The following is a 13,314-nucleotide window of genomic DNA, read 5'->3' on the forward strand; positions in this document are numbered from 1 at the left end:
TTTAAAAAGTTCCACATATCTTTTTTAGATGCTAAAAAATCGAATATCGCTAATTACTGCAGGCGTCCTTTTTTATGCCTTTAGTGTCTCTGTTCGCGTCGATGAGGCCAGACAAACACAAGACTCCGGACACATTCTATTTGCTCTCTCGTCTTTTCACACACGTGTCTTCGCTCTTGGCCGAAACAAAAAGCACACATACATCTAGCTCCCTAATCTCGTTTTTCTTTTTTTTTTTTTTTTTACATTTACTGAAAAACAGCAAATAAATCTATAAGTAAATAGTACATCATTTCCTGACATGTCTACAACCTTTAATCTATCAGGTAAGTCTCGGCGGTCCTTTGCTGGTTGACATTATTTGACACAAAACATGATTTACTTACTTTAATTCTAATTAAGTAACACTCATTCTACTATTAAGTATAAACAGAAATATATATATATATATATATATATATATATATATATATATATATATATATATATATAGGTTTTTGTTTAAATTTCCTTCAGAAAAAAAAAAAACATTAATTTTCAGAACAGAAAAGAATCTGTGTTCCTAGAATTTGTGTTCCTATTCACCTCAGGATTTGACCTTTGAAAACTGTACTAAATTCCCCCGCCAATTTTGGGTCTAAACAATTGAAATTTTAAATGTAGGTTACTTGGACATGGATCAAACTTTTTAATTTGATTTGAGTCCAAAACAATCAGTGTTAACGGGTCAAAATTCGGGTAAAAGTTAGAAACAATTTTTACCTCTGCTGTCTCTACCAAATTACTCAACCAATTTCTGGTTTAAACATTTGAAATTTTACATTCAGAGATAGGGCAAGTTTTTAATCGGTTTGTGCCGAAAATTTGAGGTGCCAAGGGGTCAAAGTTCAAAAGATTTGACCTTTGCAGTGTCTAGCAAACTACTTGGCCAATTTTAGGTCTAAACATTTGAAATTTATACATAACGGGTATTCAGACATGCAGAAAGCATTTTAATCAGTTTTGGGGTGAAAATTTTGCTGCCAAAAGGTCAAAGTTGAAAGAGTTGACCTTTGCAGATTCTAACAAATTCCTCCAATTTTGAGTCTAAACACTTGACATTCAAGATGTGGGTAACTTAGACATGGGTAAAACTTTGATTTGGGACCAAAATATAAAGTGGTCAAAATTGAGGTCATAGTAAAAAAAAAAATTGACCTCTGCGGTCTCTACGAAATTACTCAGACAAATTTTGGTCTAAACATTTTAAATCTTACATAAAAATTATTCACACGTAGGGCAAGTTATCAACGGGTTGAACTGCTAGCATATATATATATATATATATATATATATATATATATATATATATATATATATATATATATATATAATGTCAATGGTATTTCTCGCGGTTAACGATGGCCAAATAGGTTCGGTCCTTGCTAAAGGAGTCAGAGATGGCTTCGTTGCTAGGTTCGAATCTCTCGACTGGCATTAATCGTGACACCTTGCACGGATGCTTTCCAAAAGGCTGAAACACTAGTGTCAAGTGTCTGTAGGTATTTAATAATAATTATAGTAAATAATTATATATATATATAATTTTATTATTTACGTAAAAATTACAGCTAAATGTTAGGATATATTTGAAGTCAATAAATTTAAATACAATTATGTTTAATAACAAATAAAAAAAATATAATTAACCATTCGTCTGATAATTATAATTTAATTTAGATTAGCGATAAATAAAGCACATAAATATATGCTATATTTTATATTCAAGGGAAAAGTTAACTAATTTATTGTACAAATTGAATTAATTAACGAATAATATGAAATGAATGAAATCAAAGCCATATAAATATTTTTAATAAAGGTAAGGAAAAAATGATGATAAAATAAAAAAAATAAAAATCAGGTAATATATATTTGAGGTTTCGATTAAAGGGAAACTACTCTGTTAAGTTTAAAATTTATAAGTTTAATTATCGATGGGTTCACTTGAGGTAAACAGTATGATAACATATTACATAGGGAATTCGTATATTGCAACTAAATAAGGCTATAGTAATAGAATAATGGACTATAAAGAATTATAATTTATGTAATAATAAATTTGAATTAAACAGTAATAAGAACACTAAATATTGTAGATTTAAATTCAGATTCAATAAATAATTTCATACAACTGGAAATTGAAAATGTTGTTGTTGTTGTTGTTGTTGTTGTTGCTGTTGCTGCTGTTGTTGTTGTTGTTGTTGTTGTTGTTGTTGTTGTTGTTGTTGTTGTTGTAGTAGTAGTAGTAGTAAAGTTTCGTATAAATTTAGTGGGTGTGCAAACGTGTAATATATTATCGTTATTTCCATGGCAGGTGATCGTCTGAGCTCCAATCTCTGGTCCCCACCTCGCCAATATTTCACAAAAAACACCCGTCTAGCTGAATCCACTGTCAAAGATTTTCCCCACTCTTTATCTGTGCCTAAATCAAAACGTAGATTCCATGAACAAATCTTCTTTCTTAGAACTGCACGCCTGTGTAACTCTGCTCCATCTGCCTGCTTCCCACCTGACTACAACCTGGATGTCTTCAAGTCCAACGTAAACAAATTCCTAATGAACCGGCCCCTTACGTAAACACTTCAATAAATCTCCACACTAACGTACTGTACTTGCAATAACCCTTATCCCTGAGTGGCTTCCGGGCCTTGATAAGTGGTGACCACCGTGTAAAAAAAATGATATTCATTGATGTTATTTGGATAGATATGGATATATAGTAATTATAAATAATGAATTTATTAGTTACTAAATAGAACATTTCTAGTTGTATGTACCGAAACTAATGCAGTTTATTAATACGAATATGTGGGTTTTAGTGACTTTATTTCTAAGTTCAATGTAAGCAAATAATAAAGTAATTGAAGCTTCTCTTCCAATTTTCGGATTTTTTATTCATGCCCACATGCATTATATATATATATATATATATATATATATATATATATATATATATATATATATATAGAGAGAGAGAGAGAGAGAGAGAGAGAGAGAGAGAGATTTTGGATTGATAGTTGCTAATTCTTCTGATAAGTTAAAGGGCAACATAGATTCATTGAGTGATATAATAATTAAGTGAATGATGTTGTGCTACGAAACAGATACTGTCAAGAATCGTATATGTCAATTAAACTAAAGGAATAAATTGTAAGATGGTCATCATCATGAAATTTGGAATATGGACTTTTGTCATTGATTCATTATCTATCTATCTACATATATATATATATGTGTGTGTGTGTGTGTAAAATACACCCCCCCACACACACACATATATATATATATATATATATATATATATATATATATATATATATATATATATATATATATATATATACAACCATGGTCAAAATTATTTTTTTTAAACTTAGATAATAATTTAAACCTACGCATTTAAAAGTTAGGAATTGCACAGTTGAGAGCAAATGTAGAATATTTAACAGTTGTATTTATTTACTTTAAAGTCTCTTTCAAGAGTTTTAGCTGAGTATCATACTAAATTCATTACAATATTCAAAATGATTCATTGTTATACTAAAAATTGTTTCTTATTTTTCAGGCAATATTTGATTGCTTCCAGTGCTATAATAGTATATTTAGTTGAAAATGTCTTCAAAGAGGCAGCTTTTAGAGATTTTAACGGGCACAAATTGTTGTTTTATTTCGTGAAGTATATTACCTGGTAGAAATTGCCAATAAGATGGAATGTTCAAGGAAGGGAGTTCAAACAACGATTAAAAGGTACTAGGAAACAACGTCTTTCAAAAATAGAACAGGACAAGGCCGTAAAAAGTCTACAAGACCATCCCTTGCAGACAGGAAGAAAAGTTCCTGAACTTATAGAGGATGCAAACAAAAACATAGCTCGAACAGTGAGAAAAGGGTTATTAGAAGAAGGATTAAAAGGATGTGAAGCAAGGAAGAAGCCATACTATTCTCAGGCCAACAAGAATAAACTAGTGGAATTTGCAAAAATATATGAAAATTGGACACCTGGTGATTGCGCCAAAATTGTTTGGTCTGACAGTAACTTTGAGGTAAGTGAATAGTTTCTATTTTATAAATTTTGAAAGAAAATTTTTTAAATTTTTATGTGAATACACATCCATAACATCCATTCAAAAATTGCTGCAAATATTCATTTTTTTCATCAGATATTTCGGTACCCTTGGAGCGGTTTATATTCCCTGAAGCAAAAGAGAGGCATTTTATCGTGATTGAGTGGTTCCAGCTGTCAAATTTGGAGAAGATACGTAATTGTTTGGGGTTACATGGCTTCTGCAGGCACTGGATTGCTGTATACAGAACGCACTCCACAATGTATGCTAACATGCTGGACCAGGTTTACCAAACCTCTTTGACTAATTTAATACTAGCATTCCAAGTGATGTCATTTTCCAACAAGACAATGCTTCATGTTATAAGTTAAAATTTTTAATTGGTTGATTTGAGAAAAAAGGGATTACAGTGATGAAGTTGCCCTCTCAATTCCTAAATCCCATTGAAACGTTGTGGTTCTAGCTAGGGAAAAGAGTGAGAATGCACAAAACTTCATTAAAAAAAGAATTAAAGAGTGGCAGAAAATAGATCCTCCCACCAGCAAGAATTTAGCCAATAATTTGCAAAAACGAATAAAAGCTCTTATAAAGGCCAAAGGAGGACATACCAAATATGGATTGTGGCTAAAATAGATTTATATTAATTTTTATTCCAGTATTCTTAACCTTTAAATATATGTTTCAATCATAATTTCGATTTTTCATTTGTTCTCCACAATTTTGACCATGGCTGTATATATATATATATATATATATATATATATATATATATATATATGTGTGTGTGTGTGTGTGTGTGTGTGTGTGTGTGTGTGTGTGTGTGTGTGTGTGTGTGTGTGTGTGTGTGTGTGTGTGTGTATAAAATTTCGGTCTGCTATAACGCTTTCATCTTAAATTCTACGTAGTTATGCAGAATGTAGAAACTATGCATAAATAGAATTCGGCGTATTAGTGAAATGAAATCAATCATCTAATAAGGAAGAATAAAAATAAGTAAGTTATTAATTCACGCTCGTTTGTGTGCGTGTGTGTGCGCGCGTGTGTGCGTGTGTGTGTGTGTGTGTGTGTGTGTGTGTGTGTGTGTGTGTGTGTGTGTGTGTGTGCGTGCGTGATAGTTGAGAAAAGAGAAAGTGCATGTTTCTTATAAGTGTAGCTTCACAATTTTGTTGGACACACAATAATTTTGGTTGTCTTATTTTCTGTGTAGTTAAAAAGGTTATCTGGTTTTCCCACTCTAGAAAACGCAACATATAATCGTCCATGTGAGAGGCAATCATTGCGTTTATGTAAACCACGCAGTCGTGCAGATTCTAACTTAGCTTTGTAAAGTAATGCCGAAGTGATATGTTTTTAATCTGCGATGACAAAAACATTGTATTCTATTTTTCTAAAAAAAAAACTATAAAGAAATCAATAATTTCTAATTGTTATAATTCTAAAAAAAAAACAAAAAAAAAACAAACAGATTCAAAAAAAAAATTGTAAAAAAAGTATGCAAAATATATTCAAGTATTACATGTCACTTTTTAATTATAACGTCTTACTAAATTGATCCTCCGGTTTCGGGCACAATAGCGATCATCACAGATTACTAAGGTGTCAAGTGCCTGATAATAATTTTCGTATAATAAAATGGCTACTTCGTTATAAAAGAAAACCACATAATTTATTAAAGAAAAATTTAGTAGAACGTTGTAATGAAAAAGTTACCCCAAACGCTAAACCTCATTAAATAGATAAATGAAATAAAAAAGAATAAACGTTTTTAAGAAAAAGTGGGGGGGTGACGACGAAAGACTTGTTGCTTGTATTAAGTGGATGTACATGAGTAAACAAAATAGTTCAAAAAAAGAAAAGTAGGAGATAGGCAAGCACCCCTAAAGAAGGAGCACTCTTACTTCAACAAAAATTGCCTTGGCATCCTCGTCAGCATTCCCCGGTCGGGGCGCCACAGGTGACAAGCAATAAACTTGCCCCATCCGAAAGCCGGTTGGCAAAGCCAGAGAAGGTAGACCTCCTGAGTAATACCCAGACAGTGTACCTCAGTCCGACAAGTACAGGGTCGGTTCCTGGCCCCGCACCTGTTGGGCTGAGCGTCAAGAACCCAGTCTCCCTGCAGCCGAAGCCGCTAAGAGACACATCCCCACCATTCATAATGGGGGTATGGTCCCTCACAAGTGGGAGATTCTATTTATAAACGCTGCTGCTAGAAACTGACGAATCAAATTAATTCACGTTCCGCTACAAACCAATCAGAAACCAGAATTGCTCCATAAAAATTAAACCCTTTTTTTTTTTTTTTAAGCAACCTTGCATATGTTTTTTTGTGTCAACACGGGAATAATCTTTTGTCTATTTGGCTGCAAAATTATAAATTCCGGAACCTGTACAAAACAACTGTCTACTGAGAACTCGTCATCTCCAGGACTTGTATGGAACAACTAACCATCAGAAACTGTTCTGAAACTAGACATGGCTTCCAACTCAAGCGAGTCGATGTTGCTACATGTTTTTTATATATTCCCTTGGTACTGGATTAGTCAGCCAATCAGATTTTTTGTTATTCACACATATTTAATGTAGCTATGGGCGTTTATTAAGCAAGAGTTCACTTGACCTCTAATTCTCCTGGTTCGTTGCTCTTCAATATATAAAAATGTGATAAATATATAATATATAAAATATATGAAAGCACGTAGCAACATCGACTCCTTGCAATAACTTAATGCATCTTCGTGTGGATGAAACGCGGAAAATTCTGTGTAGCTTAATTGCCATATATATTTTCAAAGCTTACTATCTAGTTCTATTTACGTATCTGAAAATCGATACATAAAATTTTATGTCGATGCATAAAATAATGTGTGTGTGTTTGCGTGCGTGCGTGTGTGTGTGTGTGGCGACAGAATTATAAGTAACCTTTTTCGCAGCTGCTTTATTCCCAGATTAAAACGTCAACAAATATCTTTTGTCTAATATTATTTATTGTGAATTCACTCTCTCCCTCTATCCCTCTCTTCCTTATTCTCTTACTACATTTTTCTCAATTCTCATGTGTTTATGTATGTGTGTGTATGTGTGTGAGAGAGAGAAAGAGAGAGAGAAAAAAAAAGAAAGAGAAAGAGAGAGAGTGTTTATATGTCATATACACATCCACATCTCTTTCTCTTCATAACACATTAAGGTGCGGTTATCTGAAAAATTGGAGGAATCGTTGCATTTAAAACTACATATGCTAGCATACAGTCAGAAAACTGGATGTTGCCCGGGATTGAAAATAGAACTCTGTATCCTACTGACCTTCAACGCGGAATGCTTTCCGTTTTGTGTCCTTACTTATTACATTTTATGAAATTAAATTTTAAGATTGGGATCAATTTGTTTCACCACTTTTTCTTCTTCACTACAAGCTCTCTCTTTCCCTCTCTCCCCCCCTCTATCTCTCTCTCTTTTCTCTCTCTCTCTCTCCCTCTCTCTCTCTCTTGCAGACATACACACAGATGTGATGTTGCTAGTGTCAGTCTTTTTTCTATAAATACTATGATGGCATGTGCCCTTCAGGATTATCTGGACTGTCCCCAGCTTTCTTTGTTACAGCTTGTTTTACTTTTTAGTCTGCAGCTTCCTATTCCAGTGTTTATTTCCAAGAACTGAAGACTTTCCTTAACTATTTTCCTTCTACCTATAGTCGTGATCTTTTCAACACTAAATCAAATAAGCATCCCTTGCCTTTGCGTTATTCATCTTTCGTTCGTGTTAGCTTCTTACATCACGACTTGTCTGAAGTTATATAGATATAGATATATATATATATATATATATATATATATGTATATATACATATATATACATACATATACATACATACATATATATACATATATACATACATATATATGCATATATCTATATATATATATATATATATATATATATATATATATATATATATACATACATACATACATACATACATATGGCCTAATACCACGAGTATATTTGAGAAATTTTATCACTGCACAAGCAGAAGAGAAGTCAACAGTATGGTCTTTGATCATCATCATCATATCTTATCGCAATAGAAATTAACCCATCGCATGGCGGTGCTGTTTGCCTCCTTAAGGTATTGGTTTGAGCAATGAGGACCCAATCGGCAGTTTTCCCTATAAGGTGGTGCGTCGTTTGTACCTCTCCACATGGACATAATGTTGAGGTGTTTAGGCCCCACTTGTGGAGATTGTCTTGTTTTGCCTACTTTGTCTCTGGCTCTATTTAGAGTCACCCAGTTTTTTCTACCAAGGTTTAAACCCTGGGGAGTGTTTCTTTTAGGTCTGGTAGGGCTTCATTTTTATTCCTGCTGCTATAGTTTCGCCATTGTTCTATCCTATAGGAGTAAGCATGTGTAAGTATGTTGTCATTCCACATGACTTAGTCTCCGATTTGCTTGGTGATTATTAAGATGAAAGGCGCAAACCTGGGTCTTGTTTGCGTTTGCATTTAAGTACCACTTTTTGTAGTACCTAGAGAGAGTGGCTAGGGCATCAGAGAGTCTTTCTTCTATGATGTCAAAACTATTTGTTTGGGTGGCGATGCATAGGTCATCGGCATATATATATCTTTGTATATTTGGGTATTGTGGTTGGTCGTTAGTGTAGATATTGAATAGGGTTGGAACCAAAACTGAACCTTGTGGGAGGCCATTGTTTTAGATAAACCACCATCCATCTCAACATGGAAACGCCAATTGCTAAGTAGACATTCAATTATGCTCATCAATGCTGAGTTTTGTATAACTTGGGCTACTTTTAGTATGAGTGCTCTATTGTTGACAGTGTCGTAGGCTGCTGTAAAGTCTACAAACACAGTGCCTGTTTTTTTTGTTTTTTTTTTTGGTCTCAAATCCATCCTCAATGAATTGGGTCAGGTTTAAAATCTGGCTACAACATGACCGACCTGGTCTAAAGCTAGCTTGGTCAGCTGAGAGTTGTTCTTCCACTGTTTCCGTTATTCTGGCAAGTATCATGCGCTCATATAGTTTATAGAGAATGCACAGTAGGGAGATAGGTCGGTAGCTCTTAGGTGATGTGGGGGTCTTTTACAGGTTTTAAGAATGGCTACTACTCTTGCCTTTTTCCAGATTTTAGGAAGTTTCAGGGATGACGCACAGTTATTTATTAGGGCCAGTAACCACTTTCTTACAGTTGTTCCAAAGTGTGTTACCATGTCTGTGGTTATTCCATCAAGGCCCGATGCCTTTTCATTTTTTAGTTGAGATATTGCTGCGATTATTTCGGCTTCTGAGAATGGTTCTAGATGGGTATTGTTGTTTTGCATGACGTGGTTAAGTTCGGTTTTCATTCTCTTTTTCTGTCCTCTTTCTTTTTGTTGCGGTTTGCCATTCAGTAGCAGCTGATGGACTACTTGGTTGGGTGTCACGGCTGCAATTCGGAACTGAGGAGCTTTTTCTGAGTTCAACTTTTTTATTGTTATCCAGGCTTTTTGCTATTATTACTTATGACTTCTTGCCAGCGCTCTTTATGTTCGCTACTGATGGAAGCAAGCAAATTCTCTCCGAGCTCTAACGTGTTTTCAGCAAATTGGTCTTCATTATAAGCTTGGATATATTCCTCATACTGTGCTTTATTTGGTTCCGTGAGACCAGGGATGTACGTTTTCCTGCACCCTCTTGGTATGTTTTTCCTAGCTACTTTCCAAATCAGGGATTGGAAGTTGTTGTATTCACCTGGTAGTGGTGTGATGGTGTTGATGGCTTGTTCTAGGTCAGAGGTATAGCCTTCCCAGTTGGCCTTACGGAAATTGAACCGTGGCCTAATCTGGGGTTTCTGTGGCCTAATGATAGGTCTTATATCAATAAATACTGCTTCCTCATCACTGTTTGTCTCATTGTATCCCCAAGTGGTGCTATGGCTGTTAAAGTCACCAATGTATAGGCTCGTGTTGTTGGAACTCTTGCATGTTAGCGGCCATGAAAAGGGGGTTGCTGGTGGTTTATACACGGATGTGATGTTGAGGTGTTCCATGCCCACCTGAAGTATCTCAAGGCCTCCTTCTGAGAAGTCAGTACTAGTTTTGATTATTGACTTGTCTCGTGCGAAGATCGCGCTTCCATATACTGTACTTTGGTGGTAGATAATTAGGTGAATCCCTGGTATTTTGGGGAGCACTCTATCTTTATGCGTCTCTTGGGGGCATATAATATCAGCATCGAGGCTATGATTTCTGATTTAAACGCAGATATTCCTTCAACATTTAAGCTGAGAATTCTGAATTTCTTTATGGTTACTTCCAGTGGCCGAGGGTTAATCCTTTTACCACCTCTGGTAATGGGTATATTTCTATGCGTGGTGTAGCAATCGGTCCCCAAAGATTAACAGGGGCATCACGTGAAGGTTTGCTACTTGCATCCATGGTCTTTGATAAAACAGAGGTTCGTTCCATATAAATGTTTCTTTTTAGAGCACAGTTAAACCGTGATATTGATTTTTGTATTTTAAACTTTAACTTAAGCCATTATATATATAAAAAAAACAATTAATCAATAGTACAGTGCAATGTACACTACAATGTATTGTGGAATATAACTGTGGGGGTGGTTGATTTAATAGTAAACCTTACATATGTACATGTGTGTGTGATAAATAAGGTGATTACATCAGCCAGTTTCTGCCAGACCTGAAGATCATAATACGGAAGTCGGAAAGGATCAATGTGAAGCTTACTACCGTTGTACCGCGATGGATCTCTGAGTAGAACAGGAAAATAGGCTATTTCATCGATTTCGTTGACAATAAAACTAAGGATTGGAGACAGTCGTTGATCCTAATGCAATCCCGGGCAACGTCAGGTCTGCTGACTATGCAGAAAATTAAATTCTGGCGTACAAAAGGTCGTTTGTTTTAAGTGTACCACTCCCGTCTTCGTAGACTTTCATATTATTGAATAAAATAATAATAAACCTTACTTTTGGAATCAACCTCGTATGGCAAAGCGCGTTTAAGAAGTCTATGCACTGCCATTGTTCGTTTTCTCCAAAACTGTAGTAAGAATGTTGATGGCTAGGTAAAAAAATAAATCTGGAATGCAAATGGTCGTTTATTATAATGTTTCACCCATTTTCGTAATTCTTTAACTTTTTGAATAACTTATATATATATATATATATATATATATATATATATATATATATATATAATTGACAGAGTTATTTCATAGGGAAATGTACACAGACACACACACACACCACATATGTGTATGTGTGTGTGTGTGTGTGTGTGTGCATTTCCTTACGAAATACCTTTGTCAATTTTCAGTCTACAGACTCGAAATTTGATATACTGGGTACTGAGATTTGGGAAAATCTTTAAATTCGTTTTCGGACAGAAATTTGGCTGTTAAGGGTTCAAAGTTCAACGACTTGACCTTTGAGAACTTTACCAAATACCTCCGCCAACTTTGGGTCTAAATACTTGAAATTTTAGATATAGGTTCCTTGGACATATATCTAATTTACTAACTTGATTTGAGCCCAAAATAATAATTGTTAAAGGGGTCATAATATAGATGTCAAAGTTTTAAAAAAATTGACCTCTGCGGTCTCTATCAAATTACTAAAGATAATTTATGGTCAAAACATTTAAAATTTTACATAAATACATTCAAAGATAGGGCTTTTTAATCGATTTGAGTCGAAAATTTTAGCTACAAACATATAAATCAGAGGCGACAGATTTTCACCGAAAAATTGACTAAAAACATTATTTCCTTCACCGTCAACTGGGCGCTTTTCTACAGGGGGGGGTGCTTTTTTCGCCGATATTTTCGAAAGTCATCGCCTCTTTTCGATTGTCTAGCCTTAATTTAAACCTACGCCACTTCCAGTTTGGCGGTGGTCGTAACAGCAAAGACATCACATTGTTTCACGTTCTTTTCCTCCTTCGCCGTACGGGTACGAGCCTGCCTTCCTACTACGACTTATTTTTATTTTATTTTTTTTGTTGTTGTTGTTCAACACGCACCTCCAAAAACTCGAGCAACGCCGGGCACCCATGCTAGTATATATATATATATATACATATATATATATATATTTCTTTTTTTTTTTCTTTACACAGGCATCACCACATTATCAATGCCAAGAGGCCGCTCAAAGATAAGGGTTAAATAGTGTACAGTAGAAATTGGACAATATAGTAATCAATTCGGTAAATTTGTTAACGGCTCATCAAGGACTTGTTTACGTTAGACTTAAACACAACCATCCGTCAGCTGGAAAGCAGGAAAACGGAAGACAATTCCACAGGCGTGCAGTTCTAAGAAAGAAACTTTGTTCATGGAATCTACGTTTAGGTTTAGGCACAGATAAAAAGTGGGGGGAATCATTGATAGTGTTTTCAGCTAAACGAATGTTTCTTATGAAAGTTTGGCGAGGGAGGGGGGCATAGACTGAAGCTTAGTCGAACACTTTCCATGAAAATAACGATTCATCAGAGACAAACTCGCAACATCTCTTCTGTGAGATAGAGATTGCAGGGAAGAGAAAATGACATCTCCTGCGAGGCTACGAAGTTTAATTTGAACTCTATCAAGGCAGGACAAGTCCTTTCTAGCAGCTCCTGCCCAGATGTGACAACAGTATCCCATCCTTGGACATACCTGGTTCTTATATAGATAGAGAATTGCATCAGCAGTGAGATATCTACTGGATCGATAGAAAGATCTCACCATTCTTCCAGCGGCCTTGGCAACAGATTTGGTGTACGTGTTCCATTTAAGATCAGGAGTAACAGTCAAGCCCAGAAGCTTGTAAAAACGAGGCCTCCTGAAGACGAGAGCCGTTCATTTCAATTGATGCCAGATGTGGATCAGAGTGTTGATGATGCAAAGAGAGAAGCTTGGTTTTAAATGCATTAAAAGTAACCAACCACTCCTTTCCCCATTGTACTACGTGCTCAAGATCAGAGGAGAAAGAATCGGAGAGAACTTGGTCGTTTACTGTGTTAGATGTGCTACCATAAATGGTAGTGTCATCAGCATAAATGTCTACAGATGATGTAAGGATGTGATTTGGAAGATCATTAATGTAGATCAGGAAGATCATTAATGTAGATCAGGAAAAGAGTTGGGCCCAGAATGGACCCCTGAGGGCCTCCAGCATTAATAATTAATTGCCCCTCAACTACTATTATGA

This window comes from Euprymna scolopes, chromosome 43 (assembly GCF_053919585.1).
Source record: "Euprymna scolopes isolate OS-2025 chromosome 43, ASM5391958v1, whole genome shotgun sequence".
Classification (NCBI taxonomy): domain Eukaryota; kingdom Metazoa; phylum Mollusca; class Cephalopoda; order Sepiida; family Sepiolidae; genus Euprymna; species Euprymna scolopes.